The following is a 15,000-nucleotide window of genomic DNA, read 5'->3' as shown; positions in this document are numbered from 1 at the left end:
TCAAATATCACGGCATATATCATATCTATGTGTTTGTGAAATTTATATTCTAGTCAAAAGAGATATTCATGTGATATCTATGGGAGAGTTTCTTGAAATAAAATATGTAGACATATTTTCTAAGTTATTATATAACGGATTTTGAGCGAAGCGAAAAATCTATTTTTGGGTGAGATAGCCATGTCGTCCTGATGGAAGTTCCTATAGGGTAGCTTCCTAGGGTATATTACAACTACGGCGATATTCCCAGAGAATTTACCTTAAGGTACCAGAATTCTAACTCCTGGAGCGAGTATCCCTCGTGAAAGGGATATCGCGACATATCAGAGGACGTATTCTAGACACGTCACATGGCAATCTACGACCTGAACAGAGATTCGTCTCGTAGGAGGGAGATTGACGAGATACGAATTCGGGAAAGAAAAAGGGGGAGCCGCTCCCAAGGCTTCCCTATCCCCCGATTCGTATGCGTGCCTGGCGCCAATCCTGGCGCCATCTGTATTCCTTGTAGCGTACACGAGGTGCTACAGATACTGTATGTAGGGAGGGGTCCTACAGCCCTTTCTTAGAAAGGCAAGGGCGGGTCCATCAGGACGACATGGCTATCTCACCCAAAAATAGATTTTTCGCTTCGCTCAAAATCCGTTTTTTGGGCTCAAGCCATGTCGTCCTGATGGAAGTGTACCAGAGCATTACTGTATCTGTGGATTCTCAGAACGTGCCGTACTCCCCGGAGATATTTATTCCCGGTCGACTAGACCTAGAGACCTAAGATGTTACCGTTATACATCTTTTCAACTAACTATAAACTATGTTAGAGCTTCCTGCCCCCTACAGGGAAGAGTCCTACTAGACTCTGGAAAGTCTCGAAGAGTACATATATCTATGTATGAATACCAGGCAAGCTAATATAGTGGTCTCGCCCTATATTAAGTAAAGCATAGTTTGTATAGAACCACTGCGTCAATATATTGACCAGTCATCCGCACAATACTTGTATTGGACAAAGGTTTATATCCGCATAGGAAGAAACTAATAAAACCGCCCTCGTCCCTTTATGGGACGGAGTCCTCCCATTAGGGGACTTACATAAACCAATGCAACATAGCTTGCAAAACAGAACAATTCTATCAGAATTATCCCAGATAAGATACATAGAATTAAAATGCTCAATTATACCAATAAATTGACACAGGTGAAAGAGACGCAAGGTTCTCAAGAACAAGTTTATTGACAGATAATAAACAGACAGGTTAACAACAAATATATATATTTATATAAAAGAGGGTAACCCAAAACTTTAAGCATAAGTATGATAGTAAACAGAACTTGTTTATCTGAAAGAAAAACCATTAAACACCACTTTAATGAGATACCAAGGTATCAAGTCATAAAAAATCTGTATTACAAATCAATCACATTAGCGTTAGAAACGCTTGGCACATATGTCTGAACTTATGCAAGGTTCACCTTTGAAGGAAGGAACAGTCTATATGGGCACTTGGTGCCCTCATTTAGTTTGTAGTACAGTATGTACCTACACACTCACCCTGGACTTAATCGTCCCAATAAAGACCACTGTTCCTCGCAGAGTTAAACAGTAGGGTTAACTACACGACCCACTGCTACCACAGATCTCTTAAGTTCCTCTACTTGCTTCGAATAGTGGCGAAAGAACACCCTGGAAGACTTCCAGCCCGTGTATGAACGGAGATGTTCAAAATCCATACAATTAAAGAAATTTAGGGATGAGGCAACTTTCCTCGGATCGTGACCTGCGGGTGTACTGTCAGGATCCGCTCTGCGAATAAAATATGTCATTTTCGCTCTGAGTTGATTCAGAGATAAATTTGAGCCTGATGTTTCTCCCCTGAATAGTTGACTACCCTTGAAGTCTGAAGTTCTACGAAGATAGACCTTTAGGCATTCTACTGGACATAGAGATGCATCTTCTTTCAGAGGACAGATTCTCCAGGGACCCCACCTGTTGGTGGGTAACTCATTCTTGGCGAGAAACGTAGGATCCGGAAACAGGTTCAGCTCCCCCCCATCCAGGAACTGAACACGACCTGCCTCTCTCGAGAGGGCTACGATCTCACTAACCCTGGCCCCGGACGCGAGTGCAAATAGGAAAATAACTTTTTGCGTCAAATCCTTTAACGCACATTCTTCATTGCTCAACAAGGAGGCGAAGTGAAGAACTTTGTCTAAAGACCATGAGATGGGCTTTGGAGGTGCTGAAGGTCTGAGCCTAGCGCAGGCTTTCGGAACTTTATTAAAGATCTCGTTACCTAGGTCGATCTGGAAGGCAAATAAAATGGGTCTCATCAAAGCCGATTTACACACTGAAATCGTGTTAGCTGCCAATCCTTGGCCATGGAGGTGGATGAAGAAAGATAAGCAGAAATCTGTTGAGATCTCCTGCGGATTCTTTGCCTTTACAAAGGCCACCCATTTTCTCCAAGATGACTCATATTGCCTTCTAGTCGATTTGCACTTGTATTCCTCTAGGAAGTCTATGCTGGCTTTCGAAATCCCGAAGCGCTTTCTCACCGCTAGGGCGAGAAAATCATGAGCTGCAGGGTCTGGGTTTTCTGTAATGAAGCGCAGACAGTCGACTTCTGGACTCGCTGGGTCAGAACTGGATGTGGTAGCGGCACGAACTTCATCTGTAGTTCCAACGCCAAGGGGAACCACATGCTGTTCGCCCACTTGTGGGCCACTATTGCCGCTACCCCCTTGAAGGATCTCAGTTTGTTGAGGACCCTCAACAGAAGGTTGTGAGGAGGGAACAGATAAATCCTGGACCATCTGTTCCAGTCGAGGGACATTGCGTCCACTGCTTCCGCTAAGGGGTCCTCGTACGGGGACACGTACAGGGGCAACTTCTTGTTGTCTTTCGTCGCAAAGAGGTCTATTTGCAGTTCTGGGACTTGATTCAGAATGAAGGAAAATGATCCTGCGTCTAAGGACCATTCCGACTCTATCGGTGTGAACCTGGATAGAGCGTCCGCTGTCACATTGCGGACTCCTTGAAGGTGAACTGCTGACAGGTACCACTTCTTCTTTTCCGCCAATCGGAAAATGGCTAACATCACTTGGTTGAGAGGTGGTGACCTCGACCCTTGTCGATTCAAGCATCTCACAACCACCTCGCTGTCTGTCACCAATCTTATGTGGATCGAGTGACGCGGGGAGACTTTCTTTAAGGTAAGGAGCACTGCCATAGCTTCTAGAAAGTTTATATGAAAGGTCCTGAATAGCTTGGACCAAGTCCCCTGGACTTTTTTCCGATGAGAGTGACCTCCCCATCCCTCCTTTGAGGCGTCTGAGTGAATCGTCAACGACGGGGGAGGTGGCTGAAGAAGAACAGACTTCTTTAGATGTCTGGCTTGGGACCAAGGTCTGAGAAGAGTACGTAGCCGAGGCGGCACTGGTCTTCTCAGGTCTCTTCGCGCGTTTGATGCATACCTTCTCCAAACTCCGGTTGCATCCTTTAGCTGTGCTCTTAGCACTGGGTCTGTCACTGAAGCAAACTGGAGAGAGCCTAGTACCCTCTCCTGTTCGCGTCTTGATATCCTTTCGGAATCTAGAAGTCTCTTGACAGAGCCCGCTATCTCCTTCCTTTTCTTCATTGGGATGGAGAAACTGTGTGACAAAAGGTCCCAGTGGATTCCCAGCCACTGGAACTTTTGGGATGGAGAAAGTCGAGACTTTTTCTTGTTGATCTTGAAGCCTAGGTACTCTAGGAACTGGATCACCTGACTGGAAGCTTGCAAGCATTCGGTCTCGGATGCTGCCCACACCAGCCAGTCGTCCAGGTAGGCTACTACCTGAATTCCCTTTAGGCGTAATTGTTTGAGAGCTGCGCTCGCAAGCTTCGTGAAAATCCTTGGGGCTATGTTTAGCCCGAATGGCATGGCTCTGAAGGCGTACAGTTTCCGTTGTAGCCTGAACCCTAGGTAGGGGGAGAGTCGACGGCTGATTGGAATGTGCCAATAGGCGTCTGACAAGTCTATAGAGACTGAGTATGCCCTCTTGGGCAGTAAGGTCCTTATGTGTTGCAGTGTTAGCATCTTGAATTTGCAATTCACTATGAACTTGTTGAGTGGTGACAAGTCCAGAATGACTCTGAGCTTTTCCGAGTCTTTCTTGGGAACACAAAACAGCCTCCCTTGGAATTTGATGGACTTCACCTTTCGGATCACATTTTTCTCCAACAGTTCTTGAACGTACTCCTCCAAAATGGGGGTGGAGTGTTGGAAAAACCGAAGGCATGGGGGTGGAGTGCTGTACCAGCTCCAACCCAGTCCATTCTTGAGTAGGCTTTGGGCCCAGGGATCGAAGGTCCAGCGATCCCAAAATTTCATCAGTCTCCCTCCTACCGGTATCATTTCACTTGGACTGCCGTCCTGAGGTCTTGCCTCCCTGACCACGACCACCTCTGAATCCCCTTCCCCTTGAGGGGCGCCTAGACGAGCCTCTGGCTGCTCCTCTAGGTTTTGCACGAAAGGAAGAAGACTGTCCTTCGAACGTTGGGGCGAATGTGGTTGACTGACCTGGCACCGCCTGGGGTACCCACTGAAAGGCAGTCGGGGTTTGTGCCACCATCTGGGGCACTGGAGGCAAAGGCAATTGCAGTTGCTGTTGCTGTCTATAAGGCTTGGCTGGCCGAGATGGTAGCCTAGTCTTCATATTCTTCCTCTTTGGTTGAGGACCCTCATCCGGGGAAGATTTTCTTTTGATAGCCAGGCCCCACTTCTGGAGAAGATTTCTATTCTCCACGGCGGCCTTATCAACAACCTCTTTGACCACATCGGTAGGGAAAAGGTCTTTTCCCCAAATGTTGGAGGAGATTAACTTCCTTGGCTCGTGTCTCACCGAAGCCCCGGTGAACACGAACTCCCTGCAAGCTCTCCTTGCCTTGACGAAGCTATAAAGGTCCTTCGTCACTGTGGCTAAGTGAGACTTAGCCACTACCATGAACATTTCATGGACCTTGGGGTCACTTGCCATCGTCTCGAGAGTAGTCTGATGAGACATTGAGGCAGCCAGTCTTTCTTTTGTCTCGAACTCTCTTCGTAAAAGAGATTCGGACAGCTTGGGGAGGTCCTCGCCGAATTGCCGTCCGGCAATATCAGCCTCCAACTTTCCCACTGAGAATGTCAGATGGACATCCTTCCAGTCTTTGTGGTCCATAGGTAGAGCCAGCGACAAGGGTTTACACTCCTCCAGGGAGGGGCAAGGCTTGCCGGCCTCGACTGCCTTTAGGACAGCCGCAAACCCTTTCTGTAAAAAGGGGAAGGCTCTATCAGGAGAGGACACAAACGAAGGGAGCTTCTTGCTCAATGCAGCTACCTTCGAATTCGAGAAGCCCCTCTCTTTCATCGAGGATGAAAGTAGGGCTTGAGCCTTAGCGTGGTCCATAACAATGACCTCCTTCGGCTCTGTCTCCTCCCTTGAAGCTGGTTCTTTTCTCAGCCGGACATAGCAGTCCGGATATGATGCCTTGCTGGGCCAGAATTCTACCTCCTCTAGGGGAACTGAACCCAGCTTATCCGAAATGACGATCTTTCCAGTCGTCATCGGCATGTGCTCAGCATACCTCCATGGGTTAGCATCTGAGCATATGGGAAGGTCTTTCACATTGAGCCTTTTCCGGGGCCCATGTGATTCTGCCAGGGACTGCATACGCAGTTCCATTGCAGCCGCCTTCTTCTGATTCTCCTTCTGCATTTGTTGGATCATTCCAACAATCGAAGAGAGGGCCTGTCCCAGTTCTACTGGGAGGCCAGCCGATGTTGAGGGGATAGGCTCCGGCATCTGAACCGGAGTAGCCGACACCTCGTCGACCTCATCCTCTACGACATCCGGGGTTTGAACTTGATCCTGACCTTCTGCCAGGAGGTCTTCTTCCAAACGATCGTCCAGGTCAGACATCCTGTCACACAACTGGATGTCTTGCATCGCATCTGCGACTTCCTCGTCCACCTGGACTTGATCTTGAAGGATCTCCTCTTGAGGCTGGGGAATCACTGCCTCAGCTGATGCCTGGGGAAAAAGATACGCCCTCATCTTCTCACTTGGAAGATAAGGGCCAGAGGTGTTCTTCTTGAAGCCCCTTACCCAAGTACGAAGCTTTTCCCTAGCTATATCCCTTGATTCCGCCGTTCTAGGGGAATCAAAAGCCTCAGTAATCAGGTTAGTGCATACAGTACATACCTGAGGGTCCCAATACTGGAGATCATCCTTGGAGACAGCGCATGCTGCGTGTCTCCTACAACACTCATGTCCGCAGAGGTTCTTGCTGCGGACATTGCAGAAAACATTTCCGCACTTCGGAGGGTCCTCCTGTAAAGAGAAGAAATTTCCATGAGTATCAAGTGAACTATGTATCACTGGATATGCATAGTATAGCATAACAATTCATAAATGAAAGACACACACTTGTGTTTCCCTCACAACCCATTGTTGCAGCCTTCCAGATAATAAAATCAAAAATGGTTTATCTCTACTAGAGTAACCAATGCAAGGTTTCCAGAGGAAACAGGTGGAGCTCACACCTAGGCAATGATTTTAAAAATCCTGGATAATAGACGGGGAAGAACTCTGCTTCCTGTCTGAGGGCAACAGCAAAGGGCTGTGTAAGAAAACACAATAGTGTTAGAAGATACAGTGCTGTACCTAAACTTTTACTATAGTTTTCTTCTTACTGTATATGCTATACAGAAGAATACTAGTACAGTATAGGAGGATGTGTGCCGGCCTGCCTTTGCCGGCCGGCACACACCACAATTAGCTTTAAAGTATACTACTTAACAGCTATAGGGCGGCAGCCCTCTGGTTCAAATGCCTGTGCCGGTGGCAGCAGCTGCCGGCCAGCAACAGCCAGTGTTGGCCGGCAATGATTGCCGGCCAGCAACTACACAAGGTAGTACCCAGCTGCCGGCCACACTCTTGGTGACCGGCAGACAAGGACTGACATAAGCCGGCCGGCAAAGGTACAAGACCGATGCCAGCCGGCAGCAAAAGAACCAGAAGACTACACCTGCCCGGCTGCCGGCCTCATAGGCCGGCAGCCGGCCTCATAGGCCGGCTGCCGGGACAGGTACAGCACTAGAAGAAAATAGAATGGATGCCGGGATAAGAGTGTACACAACCCCCCAAGCCCGGCAACCGAAAGAGTGCATATAAGGAAGGGGAGAAACTTAATTCAGGCTTCCTTGACCAATGCCGTCCGGCTCTGCCGGCAGGCATGGATGAGGGACCAAGAGAGGTCCGGGCAGCACTCGAAAACATAAGACCCTTGCCGTCCAGCGTCTCTGCCGGCCGGCAATGGGCTTAGTCAATCCATATCCCAACCTATACTAGGTCCAGAAGTAGAATGACATATGGTACAGTAATACCCCTGCCGGCCAGCTCTGCCGGCCGGCAAGGTACAGTACAGTAATGGCTAGGCCATTACGGAGATAGAGGGGGAAGGGACAAGAGGGTCCTGCCAACCTTGCTTTAGTGACAGATCACCCGCAGCCAAGAACTCTGTCTTAGCCTAAGGGAGATCTAAGGGAAAGGGCCAGCGCAGTAGTATAATACCTGCCAGCTTCCAGAGCACCAAAGCAAGGAAGGCGTTGCAACTCCCAAGGGAAGATTTATCCTCCCCGAGAACAGCAACAGGACTTAGTCTGGTCGATCACACAAGAAGGAATCATAACTACAGAAACCTTCGACAGTGACCTAAGGGAGCTCAGCTCCCTTTGTAAGTGTTAGGTCAGCGAGGGAGACTCTGCCCCAAGCCAAACAACACGGACTCAGACTAAAAACTCTGTTGTTCTGTCCCTCTTTGAACCAGACTCTGCTGGAACAGGAAGGTACAGTAACACCCTAGTATAGTTTTATCGAAAATAAATTCGGAAAAAACCACTTAGGGATAAGCCCAAGGCTTAAACAGAGGGAAAGGGATTGCATACCTTCTCCGAAGAAAAGAAAGCAACCGGGGAGTATAATAAAGTATACTAAGGCTCCATAAGCAATTAGCCTAGGCACCAAGAGAATCGATTACCTAATTCACCGAAACTCTCACGTATACAATCTTGGAAATATTCCACACAGTCTAAAATGAATAAAATATAGCCTAAAGCTTCAATAAAATTTTAATTACACTCGGAAAAACCATAATCATGCATTAAGTACTAGGACCAAACGACTAGGCTACATGGCCTAGCGTAGGCCAGAATGGCGAATACTTCGCCAAATAATACTAAGCACGAAAGGAAATCCTATGTAAAGCTAAATAGCTAAATTTTATTAAGCAAAACAACCAGGAATGTCACTCTGACTAACTAATTTATACCTAGCGAGTGACAGTGTCCAGGACACCTCTGGTAGGCTACGGCTCTTGTATCAAAGATTAATCCTATTAATCCCTCAAAATTTTACCAAGAGCCTACATTTATACATAACAGACACTGTACTCAACTTATCCGAGGTCAACGAAGACGAAGAAGCCATGAAAAGCTGAATAAATCCAAGATTTGCGAGAAAAACAGGAAAAAACACCGAGTTGTTAAGCTACGCAAAAAGGAATACAGATGGCGCCAGGATTGGCGCCAGGCACGCATACGAATCGGGGGATAGGGAAGCCTTGGGAGCGGCTCCCCCTTTTTCTTTCCCGAATTCGTATCTCGTCAATCTCCCTCCTACGAGACGAATCTCTGTTCAGGTCGTAGATTGCCATGTGACGTGTCTAGAATACGTCCTCTGATATGTCGCGATATCCCTTTCACGAGGGATACTCGCTCCAGGAGTTAGAATTCTGGTACCTTAAGGTAAATTCTCTGGGAATATCGCCGTAGTTGTAATATACCCTAGGAAGCTACCCTATAGGAACTTCCATCAGGACGACATGGCTTGAGCCCAAAATATATATATATATATATATATATATATATATATATATATATATATATATATATGTATGTATATATATATATATACATATATATATATATATATATATATATATATATATATATATTTATATATATATGTGTGTGTATATATACATGTGTGTGTGTGTGTGTGTGTGTTTTAAGCAGAAAACTTCAATCGGCTTAAAAATCAAGAGACACTATCTATACTCTTATGAACCTCAACGATCGGATGACTTGTCAATATTAATTCTCAGATAAATCTAAAAGGAGAGATAATTTAGAATTCTAAGTACGAAAGCGACCGAGGAGAATTGATCAGTAAGAGAGTCTTTTTAAAAAAATAAAAAAAAAGTAAATTTAGGTTTTTTACTGAAACTCCAACGCAAATGAATTAAGAAACTCATCACTGGGAGAAAAGTCGTTTGTTGCTTAACATGTGAAATATCACAGTAAATAATATACATCAACTTGGAGAATGAGAAGAAAAATATAAGCGTGTAATTTTGCAGGTGATGTAACGAAGAGAGAGAGAGAGAGAGAGAGAGAGAGAGAGAGAGAGAGAGAGAGAGAGAGAGAGAGAGAGAGAGAGAGAGAGAGAGAGAGAATGAGGGGTAAAAATTACATTACTCGAGTTTGAAGAGAATGTAAAAAAGAATGCACACCAGGTGATATAATGACTTTAATGTCATCTAATTGTGATCTGTTGATTATCTTTAAAAACGTGGTAATAGCGAGAAGAAAGACACAATGCCTATTCCTTTGGGAATACAAAGAAAATTATACTGCCATCTAAAGAAATTATTAATAATTTTGTAAGTAACACACGAGGGGCGAAAGGATTATTTTTATGTGTGAATAGTTGAGGAAAAAACAAAATCATGTCTCAGGATAATGAACTAAAAGAATCCTTCGGTGGAATAGAAAATCTTAAAAAGGGGAGACAAATTCTCATTGATCTTGTTATTACCTTCGCCAGAAGGTTATGTTTTGATAGGCGTGTATTTGTTTGTATGTCTGTCCGTGTGTTTGTGATTCGCATAACCTAAAAACTATTTGACCGAATTTCATGAAATTTGGAGAGATGACTGCCCATGATCAAAGAACAATTTGATTAGATTTTAAGCAATTGGGTCAAAAGTCAAGGCCAAGATCACGTAAAAGGTCATGAACGTTTTTTTTTTTTTTTTTTTTTTTTTTTTTTGCCATATTGTGGCCAATTTTCATCTGATTTGCATTAAACTAGAACCAAAATGAGCATAATTCAATTGCCTACCTTGTGTGATATATAACAGGATATAGGCGTAGGTATGCGCTCTACCGAGTACCCGTTCTAGTTAACATTACTAATGTTTTTGTTGCTGTTGATGATAATAATTTTGTCCAACCTGCAGCTTCAACTGAAAAATCTGAATACTACAAGCTTGAGAACTCCCGATGGGAAAGCCTTCCGTACAGAAAACTATACCACAAATAATTAAATAAGGAAGACGAATAAGAAAATTAAACAAATAAGTTATGCGGGAAAACTCATGTGGATCTACTTAGCAAAACATATTTTGCACCTGGTTTGAAAATCAGTCATTCAAATTAAAAATAGTGTCTTATCAAGATTAAAAAAATGGAAATATATACAAAAAGTTGAACGAGGAAAACAAGCTTCAATAAAGGTTAGAAAAGAAAATAAAAGTCTTAAGGTTTTCTCAAAGGCAAAAAACCTTCACCGGGAAAGAAATAACTTTTCCCCGCGAGAAAAGATAAGCAAAGTTTGTGACCTGAAAAAAAAAGATCAAACAGAAATTTAACTTCTTTGCCAGCAAATAAAAAGCCAAATTTAGTGTCCGCCAGAGGCCGCAAATGTTTGGTGCACATTATTTGTTGGATCTGACAAAAAGTACAGCTTTAGAGGGAAATAATACCTTGAGAAAGTTAGTAATAATCAAATAAGTTACGAAATCAAAAGTAGTCAAGAGATGTAGATTAGGAAGGGATCCTATTAAGAAAAATTATTACGAAAGCTGTATTTATTGTCTGATTGATACAGCATCTTCTAGTGCCTCGAAACACGAAGTAAAAATAAAAGAAAATCTTCTTTTGTAGTCATTCTTTTCATAAATCCGTAATCTCCATTATACCCACTATTACTACGTAGCAAAAATCAGACTTTGTTTACTTTTATAGTTTATATGGCATATTCCCGAGTGCCTTCAATACCATTATCATCATCTTGAGCCTTATCTAGTCCACTGCAGAATAAAGGCTTCAGATATGTCCTACTCCTGTCTGTTTATGGTCTTTCTATTCAAATCCACACCCGCAAACTTTCTTAGTTCATCAGTCCACCGTCTTCTCTTCCTTCCCCTCCTTCTTTTGTAATATATAAGGATGGGACCCATTCTGTTATTCTTAATGTCCATCTATTATATGTCATTCTCATTATATGTCCTGCCTATATCCATTCATTTTCATACATGTTTTTAGGATATTCTCTACTTTAGTTTGCTCTCGTATTCATGGACTAATATAACTTTTTAGCAAAGGGACAAATAATAAAAAATCGTGAACGCCATTTTTTTTTTTTTTTTTTTTTTTTTTTTCCATTTAAATCTATGTGGCTGCCCATGAGGACGCGTCGACTCTAGGCATCAGGTCCTTCGTAGACAACCTTTGCGTTTGTAAGGAAATGGATATTTTTCCTCTTGAAGACAATATTTCTTTCAAGAATCCTGTTAGCCACAGAAAGATATTTGTCTTTGTAGGTGTTCCTCATCTGATAATAAATAACAAAAGATACAGGACACCATTTAGAGATTGGGGACTGTTTCAAATTCAATTGTTCGTGAAATGCTCAATATCATTAAATCAGAGTATGAATTAGCACATAAAATAAATTAGACACATCTGTGTAAATGGGAAACAGAGACAGTGTTTAGATGCAGTAGAGTTATTATCAAGATCCTCTGCCGATGCACTAAGATATCTTGGGTTACATGTCCCTACTGTAACACAGATCTCACTAAACGGATATATAGCCTGATTTTTAAATGTAATTTCAGGTGATTTGATTTCTTAATTTTCTTTAACTTACTCATTATATGATCTGTTTTTTTTTCTCATCTTTTATTGAACTCCAATTCTAGAGATCATAGCTTCTAAATACTTAAATGATTCTACCTCATTAATCCTTTCTCCTTCCAAAGATGTTCTCATCATCTCTGACTTTCTTCTATTCATCTTGAGCCCAACGTCCTATGATATTTCATGCCTTCTGGTAAGCAAGCATTGCAACTCATGTTGTGTTCTGCTAATAAGGATAGCGTCATCAGCCTACTCCAGGTCATTTAATTTCCTGTTACCAATCCAGTCTAATCCTTCTCCACTATCCCCAACGGTTCAATTCATTACAAAATCCTTGAGGAAGATAAATAATATAGTTGACAACACATTCTTTTAGACTGCTCCGCTTTTCAATGGAAATTCATTTGATAGGAATTCACTAACATTAACGTTGCACTTGCTGTGCTCATGAACAAACTTAATCAAATTTGCATGTATAAAAGGAACTCCATAATAACGCAGGACTCTCCACAAAAGTGGCCAGTGCACGCTATCAAAAGGTTTTTCATAGTCCACAAATGCCATCAAAAGTGGATTTCTACATTCTACATATTACTGTACAACATTTCTTAAAAGGAAAATTTGGTCTGTACAACTTCTGCCTTTTCTAAATCCTGCTTGTTTATCTATCAGTTTTTTTATCAATCTTTATCTCTGTTCTCTTTAGAATGAGTATGCTATATATTTTCATGACAACTGACGTAAGTGTGAGGCCTCTGTAATTATTGCAAGCAGTTAAATCACCTTTTTATGCCATTTTCACCAACACTCTAACTCCCAATCATCAGGTTTTGCCTCTTCACGCCACATTCTACAAAATAATCTTGTAAGTATTCTGGGGGTCACTCCATTTTCAGCCAATATCATTTCAGCAGTTATTCCATCATTTAAAATAAGTTTAAGAGAATAAAACCTGTATGATTGAATAACTTTGTACATGGTAATGTATATCAAAAAGTGTACTAAATTGGAATTTATCTAAAAACAAATACTATTTCATTGGTGTATTTGATACTGAGTATGCGTGAGCGTACAGCCTTCGTGACGTAGTAGGAAAAGAAAGAAAGAAAGAAAACGTCAGCTTTTGTCTGATCGACTTAAAATATATGATTTTATCCTTTTAGACGTTAATGAACCTGATTTTTGGGGTGCGACATTCTAGAAAGGGTAAGATTTGCACGCAAAATACTGAAATACTAATCAGAGGCGTGCAATTAGAATATGTAAAGTGTCTTCGTCAATTAAGGGATTTTCTCTGATAAAAAAACAAATTGATAAATGAAGCAATAAATGTCTTGTGATATTTTATTTTGAATAAAATCTGAATTGAATTTGACTTCATGCTAATGAATTGAAATTACTAGAACAATATCAAGGATATAAAATACCTTTGGAAATTTTCTTATAAGAGATCATTCTATTAAAGTTGAAAGATTTTCTCACTTCGGGCTCAGATTTTACTAATAATTGGATGGACTGTTTTTTAGCATGGCCTCCCAATTATAATTCACAATATGGAATCTTCATGAGGGAGAGAGAGAGAGAGAGAGAGAGAGAGAGAGAGAGAGAGAGAGAGAGAGAGAGAGAGAGAGAGAGAGTTGAAATTTAAGGAAGATAATATCATTGTGAAGATGGAAATTTTCTAAAGGTGTTTTCTTATTCAGCCGGGGAATAAAAAGATAATCCTTAATTATGCATCTAAAGGGCTTAAAAACCGACTGTCGCATAAGACTATCATTTTAGAGATTGATATCCTAAGTTGCAAGTTTAAAGAAAAGTGTAACGGGCCGAGAGAAGGTTGTGAACTCAAAGGTAGTGTGAAAGCAACTGAGTTAGTTTATTGTAGAACACTCTCCTTTATATACAAAATCTCAAAGTAACAAGAATTTTCATGTTGAGAAATCGACAATGTTACAGAGGAAAAAAGTAGACATGATTTTTCAGGTTCTTTTTAGTGCGAGGGGAGAGCGAAGATACAAGCACAAAATGAACTATGTACGATCGTGTGACACACGGTTGGTACAAAGGTAAAGTCTTCCTTACCATAAGCATAATATGATGAGACAGAATCAAATATCAATTTTTTTTCATCAGTGATACGTTAAAGGGATGATAATTTATATCTATACTTATCAGATTTCGGAAGACCATTTTTTCTAACAATAACTGAATTTTTGAGCAAAGATCTGGCTGTAATTTTAGACTTCTGGAAGCGATGTAAATGTTTTAGATGCTGAGCAAAGATCTGGCTGTAATTTTAGACTTCTGGAAGCGATGTAAATGTTTTAGATGCTGAGCAAAGATCTGGCTGTAATTTTAGACTTTTGGAAGCGATGTAAATGTTTTAGATGCTGAGCAAAGATCTGGCTGTAATTTTAGACTTCTGGAAGCGATGTAAATGTTTTAGACGCTGAGCAAAGATCTGGCAGTAAATTTAGACTTCTGGAAGCGTTGTAAATGTTTTAGATGATGAGCAAAGATCTGGCCGTAATCTTAGACTTCTGGAAGCGTTGTAAATGTTTTAGATGTTATCTGAGCAAAGATCTGGCCGTAATCTTAGACTTCTGGAAGCGTTGTAAATGTTTTAGATGTTATCTGAGCAAAGATCTGGCAGTAAATTTAGACTTCTGGAAGCGCTGTAAATGTTTTAGATGTTATCTGAGTAAAGATCTGACCGTAATTTTAGACTTCTGGAAGCGATGTAAATGTTTTAGATGTTTTCTGAGCAAAGATCTGGCAATAAATTCAGACTTCTGAAAGCGATGTAAATGTTTTAGATGCTATTTGAGCAAAAATCTGGTAGTAATTTTAGCCTTCTGGAAGCGTTGGAAACGATATTGAAATATTTGGATTTTCGATATCATGAAACTAGAGAGTAAATTCAATATTTACGGAATGTCTATATTTTTAACTTACGTGGTTACCTTTCCTTCTCAAAATAATATTTTGAATTTTA

General features: G+C 41.7%; 1 protein-coding gene across 1 annotated transcript in view; it reads left to right on the top strand.

The window, feature by feature from the left end:
* LOC137637272 (neural cell adhesion molecule 2-like) overlaps positions 1–15,000 on the top strand; it is a 110,429-nt gene that overhangs the window by 157 nt on the left and 95,272 nt on the right. The window lies entirely within an intron of this gene.

Source organism: Palaemon carinicauda, unplaced genomic scaffold (genome assembly GCF_036898095.1).
Source record: "Palaemon carinicauda isolate YSFRI2023 unplaced genomic scaffold, ASM3689809v2 scaffold62, whole genome shotgun sequence".
Lineage (NCBI taxonomy): Eukaryota > Metazoa > Arthropoda > Malacostraca > Decapoda > Palaemonidae > Palaemon > Palaemon carinicauda.
Note: the sequence above shows the minus strand (reverse complement) of the source record. Positions and strands in the feature narration are given on the sequence as shown.